This window comes from Sturnira hondurensis, unplaced genomic scaffold (assembly GCF_014824575.4).
Source record: "Sturnira hondurensis isolate 20B ecotype Veracruz unplaced genomic scaffold, ASM1482457v3 Scaffold0022215, whole genome shotgun sequence".
NCBI classification, from domain to species: domain Eukaryota; kingdom Metazoa; phylum Chordata; class Mammalia; order Chiroptera; family Phyllostomidae; genus Sturnira; species Sturnira hondurensis.
This window is the reverse complement of record NW_028094846.1, coordinates 15,447,448-15,464,502: the sequence shown is the minus strand read 5'-3', so window position 1 is coordinate 15,464,502 and position 17,055 is coordinate 15,447,448. Positions and strand designations below refer to the sequence as shown.

The 17,055-nt window shown below is 44.0% G+C and overlaps 1 long non-coding RNA gene across 3 annotated transcripts in view; it reads right to left on the bottom strand.

Annotated features, from left to right (window-relative positions):
• Positions 1-445: 445 nt before the first annotated feature.
• Positions 446-17,055, bottom strand: part of LOC118979082 (uncharacterized) — a 33,606-nt gene continuing 16,996 nt past the window's right edge. The window contains exons 3-5 of one of the 3 annotated variants that reach the window (XR_005064839.1): positions 16,522-16,727; positions 7,859-7,969; positions 446-703 (exon numbers count right to left, since the gene is read on the bottom strand). This is a non-coding gene — a long non-coding RNA (uncharacterized LOC118979082). Of the gene's footprint in view, positions 704-7,858; positions 7,970-16,313; positions 16,728-17,055 lie in introns of those variants that run through there. The other 2 variants (XR_005064840.1, XR_005064838.1) reach the window with 2 other exon arrangements.

Genomic DNA, 17,055 nt, shown 5'->3' with positions numbered 1-17,055 from the left:
CCCGATGCTGAGATACCACTTGGAGAGTTGTGTTCTGGCCAGGAAAGGTGGCTTCTGCAGGATGGGGAATGACTCAGCACAAGGAACCTGGCAGCTGTTCCGTCAGTTCTCTCCCCGGAGCCAACAACCCCAGACTCTCCTCAAGCATCTCTAAACCACTTTGCCCTCCCTCTGCCAGAGCCCAGGGTAAGTGGCTACAAACAAGATTTTGTGTGTTGGCCGTTTAAGAGGCTCTGAGTGTCCAGCCTGCTCACCCTGGAAAACAGAAACCCTGCTGCTTTTCACAGCTGGATATTATCTGGGTTCCTTTCCAGCTCTAGCGCTGCAGGCGGGGGAGCCCAGCTTGGGGTTTATACACCTCACTTCTAGGCGCAACCCCCCTGGATGCTGAAATATCCCTCTGGCACTTCATCTGCTGCCTGTGGGAGCCCAGCCAGCCCTCTCACACCTCCTCCGCACTGCTTACCAGTCTTGTTGTGGTTAGGTGGTTTCTTCTGTCTGTCCATGGTGATAAGGCTTCTCTCCAGCTACTGTTCAGCTGGGTCTTCAGGATGGTTTCTCTACAATTTAGTCGTAATTCCAGATTGGTCCTGGGAGGAGGTTAGTGTAGTGGCCACTTACTCCGCCACCATCTTGGATCTATGTCCTGGTGTCTATCACTGGTCCACAGTCACGGGGACTTTCAAAAATCTCTCTAATGACTCTGCGAAGGGAAAGGAAGCAGGTAGCAAAGCTAAGGAAGGGAGGAAAGGAGCTTAACCTTCCCTTTGGTGGATGTCTAGGAAAAGGAGACTCTTCGTGTGAGCACTGCCTCAAAGGGAAATTAGAAGTTTCCATGCTGCCAGTCACAAAGCCACCAAAAACTCACTTCTAATGAAAAAAGAAACCATTCACTCCTACACTGTTATAAAATACTTCAAGCCTAGTTTTCAAAGGTTTGCTAGCCATTGCAATACCTCCTCTGAATTGCTTATTTTATATCATTTGCTCATTTTTGTGAGGAATTTATGTTTCTCATTAACTTATGGGCACACTTGGAATAATGGATAGTAACCCCTTTTCCTGTAATGTATAACTTAAATGTTTTGTCTCAACTTGTCATTTCTCTTTTAGCTTTGTGATTTTTTTAAAAAATAAAGTCAACTCTGTCAGGTTTTTCTTAATGGTCTCTCAAGTTTCCATCTTGTTTACAAAGACCTCCTCACCCAAGATGATTTTTTTATGTTCATTCATCGTTCCTTCCAATGCTTGCATATATTTGATCTCTATTTTTAGAGCTTTCTTCCATCTGGAATTTACTTCTGTGTCTTGTATGTGTCCAGATGGAGAGCCAGTTGTCCCAACACCATTTACTGAACAGTCTATTTTTTAGCCACTGATTTGAAATGCCTCCATAGTGCCTGTTAAATTCCTCTATATTCTTAGATCTGTTTCTGGACTCTAATCATATTGGCTAGTGACTTTCTTCATCACTGCATGTGTACATGAATTTCATCGCCACAATTATGTATTGCTTAAGATGAACAGTTTGTTTTGCTGGCTACTTGGGTAAGTCCTCACTCACTTTAGTTTTGTTTGTTTGCTTTTCAGGGCTATTGTCCCCAGGAATCTGAGAATCGGCTGCTCCAGTTCCATTAAAATCCCATTGGAAATGGCACTGCATTTCCATTTATAGAGAAAAAAGCTGAGTGAAATTTCACATACTAAATGCATTTGATTTAAAGCACAATTGAAGTTTCATAAAATCAAATATTTTATAATACTCTTCAAAGTCAAACCAGTATAATAAATGGGATGTTTTGTCATTCTCCCTGTTTTATCAAGACTTTCAGGGAACTGAAACTCTTCTTTTGGGTTGGCCACTCATTCAGCCAGACAGTGACAATTCTGTGCGAGGAAACTGTAGTATGGGTCGTGAGCACACAGAGAAGTACGCAGCATAGCCCAGGTCTTTGGAAATGCATGCCTAGTTCTCCAGATAAGACATATATACCTACACATAAAAGACATATTGATAAATGCAACTTATACATTGATATAAGGCAGCTTATATTAAGAATCAGATGAGTTATGTCCACATTAAGAGCACCAAGAGTTCCAAAGCAGGAGATTCATGGTTGGAGAGCTCAGAGGGTCTCTCTCTCTCTCTCTCTCATTTTACAAAAGAGAACATTAAGGCTCAATTAGGTTAAGTCATAGAGCGCAGCAGTAAAGAAAACATCAGGTCTGCTGATGCCCGTTCCACGGACCTGTCCACTGCACCAGGCTCTCACTCCTTTACACATTTATTTGTGGACCAGTTTTGAATGATCTAGGAATCTGTATCTGTGAAGCAGTAGTGTTCTTTAGAAAACTCACATTTATAACTGTGTCAATACTACAAACTAGTGTCTCAAACTCAGTCACAAATAAAAAGGCTGCAGTCCAACAGCTCCATGACAAGGATGTCTTTTGATGTAGATGACATCAATAACAGATATTAATGATGCTTCACTTTTTGACCAGTGGTTTTGACATTAGAACACATAGCCTGTGTCTAGGTAATAAAATGGGAGGGAGGAATATTTTTTCGCCCTTGTAGGCAATTCCTCCCCTTGTCACATTTTAAAGCCCTCAGGTAACAAGCCCTAACACCCACAGGAATCTTTGCACCTGCAGAGAAGAGATTTCTAAACTCAACATCAAATCCACTTTTGATTTTCCCTTGAGTTTGTTTCTGTCAGTGTTAGGCAGGTAACACATTTCAGCTTTTAAGCCATGAAGTGATCTTTTTTTAGGAAAAAAAACACCCCACATTCACAGCTTTAATCTTATATTTCCATGCGTATTGAGTTAAATGTTGTAAAACTATCAATTCTGTCAAAACCTAGCAAAGCGAAAACAGGACACCATGCAATCTTAATGTCCAAACTGACTAGTGATTATCAGAAATTAAATGTGCAGGAATTCCAAATCTTTTTTGATCTGAGATGTCTAGATAACTTTTGTTTTTCCATAATTGTATGAGGTTTCTACATAGTATTTAAGAATCAATTATATTGCAATTGATGTAATTAACTCTAATAATCCATTAAAAGTCAGTAGGAGGGCTATTCAAGTGCATAGAAAAGAAGAAGTATATTATGAAGGTGTTATTAACCTATACAGAATTTTACTAGACATTTTCTTTTCTTCCATAATAAATACACAGTGGTTCGGAAGGCTGTCATTATAATTTAATGCGGACAATAGCCCATCACTTCTTTTCCCATGCAACCCTTAACTAATTCCATGTACCGTGCACAAGTAAAATGAAACCTTTCTAATCAGGGTACAGGCATATCAATCATCTGTGAGTCCCTGATTAAAGAAGAGGTCCTTTGCCAGTTTAGTGGAAGAGATTCGGGCACTACCAGAAGTTTCAGGCTCACCTTTGCTGTCAGTTGACAAGTCTCAGTTTTTGATGGCTGTTTGTACATTGCAACTAATCAGAGAGTAAACAGCCACAGAGAAAGTTCATTTGGAAATACTCTAGCAACCCTGCCATTGCCGTTGGAAGCTTGGCTACACACTCCCTTCAGCATCCAATGAACTTTGGAGCACTCTGAACCTTTTAAATACAGTGAGGTGAGAACTACTCACCTTCACAGCATTCCACATGTCCGCACTAAAACAGCCCACCTCAACAGAGCTGGCCTGGTCATCCTTGGGACTCCAGGTCACAGGGTAGGTCCTGGGGCTCAGCTCGCTCCCAGGTCCTCTCCAGTTCCGGGAAAATGGAGTCAAGAGAGCACAGTTTCAATCACAGGTCACCTAACAAACTCACTGTCCTTTTCTGAAAGGGCTCTCACCTCTCACCAGGTCGCAGTTCTGCTTTTCTCGTTTGGTAATGAACATGCTGTTCACCAATATTTGCATGAAAGGACACTTCAGTGTTAGTCATAGCCAGTTATCCTACTATGGGCTTCATTAAGGATACAGACCATGTTAGCTTCTCCTGGCTTCACACACACATCACAGCCACTGTCCCCAACGATATGGACAGCTACATTATCAGGAACAACCCCTTCCACACAGAGCATAGCACAGGTACAAAGCTGCAGGGCATGTCGGGGAAAGAGCCCAGAATGTAGAATCAACAGACTCGGGATGAATACAGGCTCAGCCACAATTGGCCATGTGATCCTTAGAATATCACTCCTCTGTCATCCATCCCATCTGTAAAGTGGGCGTAAAAAGAATCCCACACCATAGAACCAGTATAAAATTAGCCTCATAACATTAAGTATAAATTAGACAAACATGTGAAATAAGCCCTGTAAATCGGAAAACACTGCAAAACCTGAGACTGCGTTTGTTTAAAGTCACCAAGAGCGCTGAAAGCCAAGGAGAAAAGGAATAAAGCAATCAGTTCTCGAACTTTGGTGCCCACGAGATTCGCCCCGGGACCAACTTCAAAGTGCACGTGCCTGTTTCCCAGGCGATTCGGATTCAAAGTACAGGCTGAGACACATGAGGATAAGGGACTGGCTGAAAATGGATTCTCACCCATTCATCAGATATTGTAAGCACCTGGAAGCCTTAGAGGATACAAACAATTACAAGATATGTCTCAATGTCGATCAGCTTCAGCTCTATGTGTAGGAAGAAGACGAACATCCAGAAACAGATAAAATACGAGCCTGCGTGTGTCGAAGCAGTAAAGGCGGTCCATAAGCAAGACCTCCTCTTCGCGTTCCTTCCCGAAGCCCTGAGAAGCACACACCTGCATTTCCTGGAAGGAAACTCTGGTCCTCTCTGATGCCTCAAGGACTCAAGGTGAGTGCTTCGTGTTCCCTTCTGTACGAATCTCCCTCCTGGGCCCCGAGAGTCAACGTGAGTCCTGGAGTCTCAGCCAGGAGTCAAGGTGAGAGCGTGGGTCCCACCTCCTCTCCGTGAAAGCTGGGCCTCACCGAGAGGTGACCTCTCTTACTCAAAGGCTTCATCGCAGAGATGGAACAAAGACCCCTTTTCATTCTGGAGAGCTCCTGTTTGCCGTGGCGCGGGGGGAAAGATTGAACGAACCCACCAGAGGCTTGGGCAGCTCACTGACTAGAATACGAGACTTCCCCTCTGAAGGTTTCACTTTGAATCTCCTCCCTAAGGCCAGTCCCGGAGAGAGAATTTGGACACAGCAAAGCAGTGGCTTCAAAGTCACAGTAACTTTCTATGCGCCTGGGAGGAGATGGAGAATGTCACCTTCCTTTTTTCTGAAACTCCCATCATCACTTTACAGGTCGCAAGAACACAGAAAAAAAAGAGAGCTGGTTGGTCCAGGAGTCAGGCGACCTGGGTGGTCGTTCTGCCCCTGCTCGTAATGAGCTGGGTACCCATCTCTTTCTTTGGCCACATCCCTTTCCAAAGAGAAAAATTCAGGAGACTGACATCTACTCTGGCTACTTCACAAGGTTCACGTGAGGGCTGGATGAAAAACTTCTTTGAAAAGTAAAAAGTGTCATCGTGCGCTACAAGAAATTAACAGGACAGCCCCAAAGTTAAAATTTCCACCTCTGATTGATGCCTTTGCAGACACAGACTCGCAGGCTGGGTTGCCCTGCTGGGTTCTCGGGGACCCACGCAGGTGTCTTTGGCTCTCTCCAGGCCTGCAGAAGCTTGAAATGCTCCCACTCTGTGCTGCTCTCCACCCCCAGCCTCCACCTGACCACGCAGACCTGGAGGGACCCACGGACCTCTGACCCCCACCGCATTCATGTGACACCTTTGTTCAGGGCTAAAGTCACTTGAGAGGGGAAAAAAATACCTCAACCAGGAAATAAATCTTTTGCTGCTATTTCATCCTCCCCTCACGGGGCGCTGGAATATCGCTTTAAAGGACATTCTTGTGGCCTTTCCAGCTCTTTTCCTTTAGGTCTGCAAACAGGAGTAGCCCGTCCAAGGGGAAACTAGTCCCCAGCAGAGCAGCTCTTCAAAGGGGACTTCTTCGGGCAGGAAAAGGGAATGTCTGATACTGCGGCTGAATAAACAGACTCATCAAGCCCAGTGCCAGATGGGAAAACCAGGCCCTGTGAGCCGCCAGCCCGCCAGCCACACACCTCCCGGGCCCTCGCCCCCTGGCTCTCTCTCGGCTCCGTTCTTCTGCCTCCCTTTGATGCCCTTCCATTCTGCCACCTTCTTTACTGAACGTCTCAGGTCCCTGGATGTAGGACTGTTGTTTTTATTATTACTAATCGACGGATCTAAGAGGCTCTGCAGGTTTCAAACCTCACTTTTGAATCACACACCATTCCATTATCTTCCCTCATGAAGCTGGCTGTGTAGGTCAACATTCACAGATCCCCACGGTCACTACCAACCTTCCTCCGAAAGTACCTCCTTTGAACACTCGGTGGTGTAAGCCCTGAGTGGGCAGCCAATAATACTCTAAAACTTCATGGACACTCCAAAGGTCGTTATTTTCAGGAAGAACTAAAAGTTTCCAGAATCTAAAAGGGAATTGTTTACCCTGGACTTTGAAATCTACCAACCCCATTTACAACTCAGTCCTGGGCCTCCCAGTCTAAAGGAGAAGTATTTCCAAATATCTAAGCTAAATTTATATCATAATTAGTTTTTCCACTTGAATAACTGGTCGTCAGTGAAATTCCAAACTATAGGTCATTAGCAAGGCTTGGGCTTAGAAATTGGGGTTGTCTTTTCCATATTGGAAAATTTTTGTCTTTTTAAACAATTACACTGGTGCATGTTATGGTTACTGAGACCATCTCTACTAGCCAGTTTTAGTTATTACTTGTGTAGTTCTACAGCCTCGCATGGATGGAGACAATTCTCGGTGGGTTTCCCACAACACACTATCCATCCTATCAGGATTTCTTTCAACCATCCAAAACCTAAATAGAGAATCTTATGCTGATCACTCTGTTCACTTAGTGCCTGAGCCCTTTCTTAAGTACTTCTTTGAGCAATAGTTCATACACTTTTCAAAGTTCAGGTTCCAAGAAAAATAACAATAGCAAAAATCAAAATAGAGTGAATGGTGAGAAACTTACCTGGTCAGTAAGGATCTCTGAGAGCCCAGACATTGTCAGTTTTTTCCCAATAATAAGTTCTTAACCACTGAACCATACCCGCATCTCCCATCAACATTTACGCAGACGATGCTGCCTTCTGAAAGACTAGTTAAGCCCCACACCGTGTATCTCTTGGTTCTGGGTACTCATCAGTAATTACTGTGGAGTATCACAAGAACAATCCAATTGTCCCTGATGTCATCAATCACCACCAACACAAGTCCAGACTAGCCACAAATTAGTAAACTTAGTCATATAGTCACCCTGAGCTGTGTTCTGTCTACCTTTGGGGATGGAGGAAAAAATTCAAATTCAGCCACTCAGCAGCTGACAAACAATACCTGGATGATCAGAAACATCTCATCAACAAACTAAATTTTTTAAAAAATATATTTATTTATTTATTTATCTTTAGAGGGGAAGGGAAGGAGAGAGGGAGAGAGAGAAATATCAATGCATGGTTGCCCCTTGTGCGTCCCTTGCTGGGAACTGGCCTGCAACCCAGGCATGTGCCCTGACTGGGAGTTGAACTGCGATCGTGTGGTTTGCAGGCTCACGCTCAATCCACTGAGCTACACCAGCCAGGGCAACAAACTAAATTTTTAAGTGATTTTTGTATAAGCACCACCATCAGTTGCCTATCAAACTAAGAAAAATAAGAGTCAGTGATTATTTTTAACCAGTAGGAGTTTACCAGGTACCTCCTCTCCTTTTGACATTCATAGATAAGGCTCTCAATTATGCAATCACTGGTGCAAACATCCCCTTAGACAAGCTGAAGGGACAAGGTGGGAGACACTCATTCCAGTTACCTTTGCCCAGGCGGTATTTGTTCTGCAGATAGTAAACTTTGACTTCTCGACCCAACCAGTCATCTTGCACAAGCAGTAAAACTCCCTCAAAGTCTCTGTTCCCATAGGACCCTTGAGAAAACAAAATGGGGGGGGGGGAAGCATGATTAAAATCTACTTTCTTCGGTCAACATGCTAACATTGAGCAATGTCTCAACATCTTAAAAGGGACTGTCCGGGGGTCAGGTGGAGAGTCAGCAAACTTCCTATTGATCGAATCCCTGAAATCAGTAGTAACCGGAGTCAGAATTCTGAGGTTGCAAACCCTCGTTTGATAACTGTTTCCTCCACGGAGCATCAGGAAGCCCTTACCCACACTCATCCTTTGTGAGCAGTGGTTTCTAGCCTTTTAGGTCATGAACTTTTCTCAACCAAAAGAAAAGAAAAATAAGCCATATTCAATCTGTGCATGTTTCCTTCTAAATGACACACATATCGCTGTATTGTGTGGGCCAAAATACAGCCCCCCACCAAAGTTATTTGTTTTCGGTGAAATAAAGAATTAAATAGAAGGTTTCACATGTTCTTTCTGAACTGGATCACTTTGGATTCTCCATGGGGTGCGGATCTCTCACTTCCGAGGCCACTGCTGTAAGACTGCAGTGGCCTGTGTCCTCTGAAACTCAACCACCGCCTTGTGAAACCTGTGTTCAAGGAAAGACCTGCTATCAGTCCCGCTTATCTTTTGTGAATAAAGACTCATCATTATATTAATGCTTCCCACGGGATGTGCATTTCAAGTGTACACCTAATTATAAGAAGGAAGCTTCGTCTTGTGTTAATGTGATATCAGGAATAGCAAAAACAATTCATGATATTTGGGGAATGGAGGATATTTCCCGGTGGCCATGAAGTCTGACCAAGGGGGTACCCCTTAGGTAGTGAATAGACAAGGGGAAGCACCAACCTTTGTACCTAAAAAGGTTTCAGGGCCAGCAAATTGGGCAGAAGGAGGAAGAGCAGGGATGATGGCTAGATTGTTCCTGAGGCCACCCAAGCTTCTTCTTAAATTGTACGTTCCTTTAGGGGCCAGAGCAGGGGAACACTTGTGTGTTACAGAAGAATAGTGGAAGTCCCCCAAGCCATGCTTGTGACTCTTTCACAACCACTAAAAACAAATCTTGGTAATGAGTTCCCACATGGAAATTCAAAGGCCCGGCAGGTAGCTTTGGTTGAGGAGTAAGACTTTACAACTCAAAACAAAACAAAAAAAAATCAATTTGACCCTAAAGAATCGATCACACGTGCTTGCCTAGAGCTCACAAACTTAACGTTTGTCATGTATCTATGAAAAGTATTTTCCCAGAGGAGCAATAACCTGGATCGTTGTCATCTTTGCAAATATGGAGTTGAGGTGCTTTATAAGTCTAAGTAATCCATTAGACGTATGTAGTGATGTGATTCATCGGGCAACTATAAGGTAGTCTACTTGGTTTTAAATGATAAAAACAAAGGAAAAGGGAGCATGATGCGTGCCCATCCATCGATGAAAGATGTCACCTGCATAGGCATGTATATACAGATGTGCATTTGTGTCTACAGAGGAGCTCCTGCCATCAACCAGTTCACCATCCAGTTGGGCAAATCAGGTGCCCCAGAAAAGTTGCACAGTGATCAATCTATCAGCAGGCTCCAAAGAACGTCACATCAACACATCAAATAAGTATGTGCTGACCAAATGCAGAGCAGGCTATGATTAAAATTGGTTACAAATACCCAGAGAAAATACGAACGGGCATTTCAGCAAGGTAAAGAAATGGCATGACAAGTGGAAAAAAGTTTAATTTAGGAAAGCATAAGCAGGGGACACGAGAGTCACTAGAGTGAGACAAGTATCCATATTGATGAAGTCTGAGCTATGACATTAAAGTTAACAGACGGATAGGGGAGCCTTGTTGTATGACCATTGAGCCAAAACTCAGTTTGGCTTGAAACATCCCCTCCATTGTCCTTCATGTTCTGTGAGACCACATAGCTGTACAGGCAGAAGGCGGGACCACGGTTCCATGGCAGAGCACGTGACAAGGGTGCACAGGAATGCTGCCTGCCCTTGGACCTTTTCAGGTTCTGACCTTTGTTTCCTCCACATCAAGGTATTTCTTGTGTCATCATGAGCCTCTTCCCCCAACCCCTCCTCGCTGTCACCGTGGAATGGACGTGAACCGTGCCAAAAACGATAAGACCTGAGAACTGCTGAGCAGCACCAATTCTCCTGTCAACATCCCTGTTCTGAAATCCCTTCTTACTTAACAAACCCAGCTCGCCTTCCTTTAATGACGCAAAGGAGAAGAAAACCGAGGCAAAGAACCAAATGCTTCTCTCCAGAAGAGAACTCTCAGGAGGGAAAGTGGAAGATACCACCTGTCCCCTTTCTCCTGTGTCCCCTGGCTCCCCTCCTGCTTTGTGATTGTCCCAAGTCACTCCGGTGCACTGGGCCCGACCTACTCAAACGGGGGAAGCCCATCAGGAGCAAAGCCTGACTTTTCAACTTCTCCTGCACTGCCTAGCATGAGTGGAAAAGCTAGTTTCAACCTCCACGCGCAGCAGGAACTCAACATGGGAAGCCACAGATGAATGTCTGCTTTGCGCATGTTTCCAGCTCACCAAGTTAATCATCAAGTTATGGACCAGACAGCCCCCAAATGACCAGACCACACATGATCAAAATAGCTGTTTGTCAGTTTCATAACCAAATATACTTAGTATTGACAGTTACTGTTGAGCAGTTGATTGTAACAACTGTCAAGTCAAACTAAAGTGAATTAGGCTAGATTTTAATTTCCCCAAGCCAGAGGCTCTGCCTGTTTTGTTCAACACTTTTCCCCAGCAGCTATCACAGTGAGCGTCACATAGTAGGTGCTGGTGGTAGCTTGTCATGAAAACGACCACCATCAGTTCTTTCCGTCCTGAAATGCACAAGCCATTCTACCCTGGTGAGGTGAAATCTATTACTCCAGCTCCTGGAATCTGGGACAGTGGTGACTGCTTGGACAAACAGAAGGTAGAAGTCAACCCACGTGACTTCCGAGGGGAGGTCTTAAGAGGCTTTGCAACCCTTACCTGAATGTTTTGGAGCATTTGTGCTGAAGGAAGAAAGAAGGTGAATTACAAAGAAAACAGGAAGTTCTGAGGGCACCAAGCTAACTACATGGAGAGAGAGAGAGAGATTGATTCCTGGTTAACCCAATGACAGTTATATAAGTGAAGAAACCTTTAGGTGGTTCTAGCCTCAGTTACCATCTGAATACAGTCCATGAAGGGCTCCAAGTAAGAACTGCCCAGGTGAGCCTTCAAGAACCAAGAGTGATAACAGATTATTCCATTAAGTTCCTAGGTTCTGGGTAGTTTGTTATACAGTAATGGATAACGAGGGGAAAGTTCTATGTTAATTGATCAAAGAAGCCACTTAGAATAAAGGGTTCCTAAAAAAACCCCAATGAAATCCATTAAATAAATTATTAAGGTGATGTCAACAGCCTAAATATCATCAGAAAATTGGACAACACTGTGGATAATTAAGGCCAAGAGGAAATCTGCCACAGAGCAGAGAAAGTAATTTTTTTGAGAGTGGAATTTTCCAGATTCGCTAACCATCTTGACTGTATTCATTAGGTGATTGCTCAATGCCCTACTTCCCTTTATACAAAGTAAACTCACAATTGTGTTGCAGCCATGAGTGTAGGTGCAAAGTAAGAGAAAAACAATAAACTGACAGGGAACATGGGTAACCGAGGGAAATAGGCCTTGCAGAGCGTGGTTTTTCTGTGAAGACTCTAACTCTTCTATTCTTTTCATTTTGTAAAAAAAAAAAAAAAAAAAAAAAAAAGATTTTGGTACAGGCACACTGTGTAAAACAACTAAAAATAGCCCGAGATCAGGGTTGGGTGGGAATGGAAAAGAGAGGCGAGATGTTGGGCACCAGCAGCTGCGACATCACCCCATCCCCCAGGACGGTGCGATTGTGCACACGGCACTCCTCAGCTGGATGCGGTCGCCAGCTCATAGTGATACCAAGATGAATTAGTGACCTGATCCGTATCTTTCATTTCTCTAATGGTTGGACATAAGTCAGAGTCATTCTATCATTATTTTTACCGTGGGCACTATAGGTTTACCCTGGTTTGGCGAGGAAAAGAAATATTCAAGAGGGTGCCTTTAATCTTCCACGGAGCTTTAACTTTGTGCCTTTCCAGATGAAATCACACCGGGATCTGGCCCTCCCCTTCCTTATGGCTGAACAGGTCCTTCATAATGTTCAAACCCACCCCCGCTTCTCTTCACTGAGATACTCCAAAACCCGCCCCGACGTGAACTCATAAACCACGAATTCCCGAAGAGGTCCCGACTCCGCCAGAGCACAGAGGTAGTGTTCAAAACCAAATGAACGGCATACAGAAGAAATATGTTGTCATTCCAGAGCCAACTGGAGGCTTCTGTCTACAACAAAAAATATATGATTGACAGCCTCCATGAATCCAATGAACTAGACTACTGTGGGATCCTCCTCCTTCCCGCTGTGCAGACGGGACCCGGAGCTCAAGCTTAAGGTCACTTATTGAGCAAGCAGCTCCTCACGGCCACTCTGAGCAGGCGAGGCCAGAAAATGTCTTGAGCAAGGGCAGAATCTAGGGCAGTCGTTGGGAAGAATTGTCAGATTCTATGGACAGGAGTCCTTGAAATCTGACTTAAACATGTGGGGACAACTTTCCTATTTGCTATGGACTCTGTTGTCATCCCATTCAAATCAGCTCAGGACAATTTGCTGTCCGGCATGGTCTGGCACTGGGGATAGAGAAATGATTAAGCTCTGCTCACAAGAAGCTTTCAAGAGAAAATTGGTTATGAAGGAATGAACACTTGAATTTCCTAAGGGATAGGCAAGGAACACCTGTGGCAGACATTTCTTCTTGAGACTCAATAAGTAGCATCTTTGTCCTAAGTTCCTTTCCGTACTACAGGTCTGAGAGACTGGAAACTACACTTCCCAGGCTCCCTTGCCAGTGGGGCTCTTGGTATAATCTGCCAATCTGGAAGTTGAAGGCAAAGGCAATTTTTGTCAGTAGCTACAAGCAGGTGTGTGGGCACCGGCAGACAGCAGACTTGGGGCTAGGTGTTTGCTTCTGAGGGTCCTCCTGAGAGTCACCGGCTTCAGTGCTGCAGGCAGCAGAGATTGCCAATGGCGACTTGGCTTCCTGGTGATTCCTTCACTTCAGATTTCCTGAAAGTTACTAACAACCTCCCTGACCAGTTCTCCCTGGCTCTCCCAGTCATTCTGTAAACCTCTAATTCCTCACATGGAGTTCCTTCATCACGGAAATATACCTAATGTATATGTCTGAATGGGACAGGCATATTTCAGTAATAAACCCCCAATCTGAGTAGCATAACAAGGCACAGGTTATTTCTTGTTCAGGATGTAGGCTGAGTGGCTTCTGTCTTGTAGCCACACTATCTGAATACACGTCACCCAAGATCCCTGGGGAAGAGGAGGAGAGAACATAGAGAAAACACAGGCACTTTTAATTCCCTGGACCAAAGTTGGCACAATACTCCTGCTTGCTTACGTCCCGTGAAAGAATTGGCCTTGCCCTGGCCATGTGGCTCAGTTGTTTGAGCATCGTTCCATGCACTGAAAGGTTGTCGGTTCGATTCTCAGTCGGGGCACATACCTAGGTTGCAAGTTCAGTCGCTGGTTGGGCACGCAAGGTAGGCAACCAATCAATGTTTCTTTCTTTCTCTGTTTTTTTCCCCTCTCTCAAATCAATGGAAACAGGTCCTCAGGTGAAGATTTAAAAAAAATTGTTCCTGTGGCCTCAGTTACATTGCAAGAGAGAGGGGACTATAGTCTTCCCCTTTGCCCAGGACGAAGAAATGGTTGGGTGAACACATTGCCTGTGTCTGCCATGAGAGGCTTCTATTTTTTAGACTAAACTGGACTATTTGGTGCCAGATGTGGTGTCCTATAACAAAACCCCCAAATATGTGGCATCGCCTTCGTAGCCAGGCTGCTGGCAGCAGATATATTAGGGCTGGGCGGCTGGAGAGCCATATCGGGCAGTGGAAAAACACTGGGCAAAACTGTTGTCTTTAGGAACTTGAAAGTGAGACCACATGACTCTTGGGCTCGTAGGTGAAAAAAAGCACGTGTTGCTTGTTACTGGCTGCTTTTCACAACACAATACAAGAAAAATAGCCTATCAGGAAATAATTAACTGGTTCTTAAACAAAGATGAAAAGAAAAAATGAGCACCCTACTGGTATCAATGCCTATGTCTGTCACGGTAAGTAATGCTTGCTGGTATAACGAGCAATCTCCCCAAAGTTTAGTGGCTTAACCTATGAACATTTACTTCTCACTCACAAAAAGTCTAATGTGGGTATTCTTGGTTGGGCAGCTGGCCTGGGCTCCACTCCTTCAAAAGTCATTCAGGGATCCAGATTCCTTCCAGGTAATGAATGGCTCTCTATCTTCTAGATATGGGTGACATCAGAGTTGTCCAGCCAGAAGATGGTGAGAGAGGGCAAGGTGTGGGGAAGGGGAGTAGGGAGAAGAGAGAAACTAGACACAATGTTAACAGAAATCTGTAGCGATACATTTCTTTTCAATGCAGCTCATATTTGAAAGAACTAGTGATAAGAACCGCTGATAAGAACTAGTCACATGGTCCAACAACACTGCAAGAGAGACTGGGAAATGGGGTCTCTGGCTGAGCAATTGCTTGCCCCAAACCAGTCTACACCATGGAAGTGGAAGATAAATCTTTGCTGGCCAGACAGCCATCCCTGTCACAATACTATAAAGGTTTGGGGTTTTTTTTTTTTCAGTTGGTATGCTCTTATACTCTTTCCCCCTCTTTCATAACAGCTTCCTCCCGTTCTTTCCAACTCCTCTTCCTCTTTCCTTTGACCTGTACTTTCTCTCTTTTGCCTCTTATTTGATCTTAACTTTCCTCTCTTATTTCACCGTTAATGAGCATTAATTGCAGCATTCTACTCTCTGAGCCATTTCTAAGCACAAGGTCAAGATTAAAAGATGGGCTGTCATCTTGTCAGATTTGAAAAAGAGGCCATTTCTGTGCCTTTTCCTTCCAAATCAAATCCCATCTGAGTCTTACTTTATAAGTAATAGGCAGTGCAAGGGGGAGGTTAAAATACACCGAAGAGGGCAAACAAAATATATGCAAGATTGTGGGTGCTTTGTACAATACCCTTCCTTGTTCCATGTTCCTCCTTTTTCTTAGGTTTCCCGCTGGCTGGCTTTGGGGGAAAAGTTTCAAGTGTTTAGTTGTTTTCTCTTTATTCACTTGTTAACCGAGGACAGTCACGTACTGATAGAGACCAGTCGTCACCATTAGATGAGGCAGGAAAAGGTGATTCAGACAGTTTTCAACGGTCCAACAACACAACCACAGTGTTGAGGGGGTTGTCTTTCAGTCGCAGATGCTGCCACTTCCACATATTTTTGTTTCAGGGAATAAATATGCACTTTTGAAAAGGTGAAACTAGAACATTCTGTAAAGTGCACAGGCCACATGAGAGGTGGCCATGAGAGGTGGCCAGCATGAGTAGATATTTCTTCTCCAGAACCTACCTCCCTCTGTACTTTATTTGGGGCCTTTAGAACAAAAGGATGAGCTTTTGTTCCTATCCTAGTAGTTCCTGTCCTTTGGAATAACCCCCAGGGTCACGAGTTGGGATTGGCCTACTCAGAAATGTGAATTTTCTAACTTGAATTGAAATCCATATTGACCAAGACTCAACACTGTCAATTTTGTGTCATTATTTATCAAAGAGTCCCCGTGAAGTCACAGCCTCACAGCATCTCTCTATTTCTGTGTTTGCCTTCTCTTCTGGTGGGGGAACTGACACGAAGCCAGAGCCCCAGAGTCTTGTCCAGTTTCTAAAGACACTTGTGAGGGCAAGAGCAAAAATAATAACAGCACACAACACAACAGGTTTTATACATTTGCCAGACACCGTGCAAGCATCACCTCATTTAATCCTCTTAGAAATACATCAAGCAGGCATCATCATTATCATCCCTATTTTATAGATAAAGAAACTGAGGCTGGGAGAAATTAAGTCACTTCTTGAGGAGGCATATCTATTGAACGTTACTTAAAGAACTTCAACTTGACTCTGTTTGACTGCAAAACCTGTCACTTAACCACCCCGTCACCGGTCTATTTTCAGAAAAACTACCCAAAGAGTTATCGTAATGATGTTGGGGGTAGAACAGAGTCAATCAGCAGAAAATGAGAACAGCACGCAGATTCGCATGGAAATTAGTCATAACAACCATAATAATTACCAACATTCTTTGAACACTTATTATGTGCCAGGCACTGTTCTAAATCCCTCACGTGGATTTATAATCCAAGGAACCATCCCAACAATCTTAAGAGATAAGTGTTACTTATTATTATCATCCTTTTTCTCTCTTTTATTTTTTTTTCAGAGACTGGAGCACAGAGGGATTGAGTTTCAGGATCACACAGCTAGCAATCAATCGGCAGAATGCAGACAGGCTGAAATGAGGACACGATGAATCTGTCAGTCCTCCGTGGGGACAAGAATGGGCACACTGGAAAGCTGTCTCCGGGCAGTTCTTCAGCGTAGCTTACCTTCTGTGATTTGCTCACAGTCTGACCATCCTTAGATAATGATAATTCAAGGCCAAGGCCCCAGCCCCTTCCTCAGTCTGAATGTAGAGAGTGTGGATGATGCCCGAGTGTCCCCAGAACAGTCCCTCCTTCCTCCCTCACCAGACCAGGAGGCTTCCAGTGCCAAGGAGCTCTTCTGTCCCATTGAAAGCAAAGAATGGTTGCCTCTGAAATAAGTACAAAGAGCAAGCAAATTTAGTCAGTTTATGCAAAACACAAAATGGCATCTGCCATCTGGAAAAGCACACCAAAGCTGTGAGCCGTCAAGCCCCTTTCAAGATTTTGGCATGTAAAATCAACATATTTTTTTAAAGTCTGAAAGATCCATGTGAACTCCCAGTGTCATTAAATGTAATCCTCCTTCCCAATTCCTGTCCCTGGCCGTCTACTTTACCATTACATGCATTCTGTCAGTTAAGAAGATGTATATATAATCTTATTTATTTATATGGTGCAAAGGCCACCGAGAAAAGACAGAGGGCTTTTATTAAGATA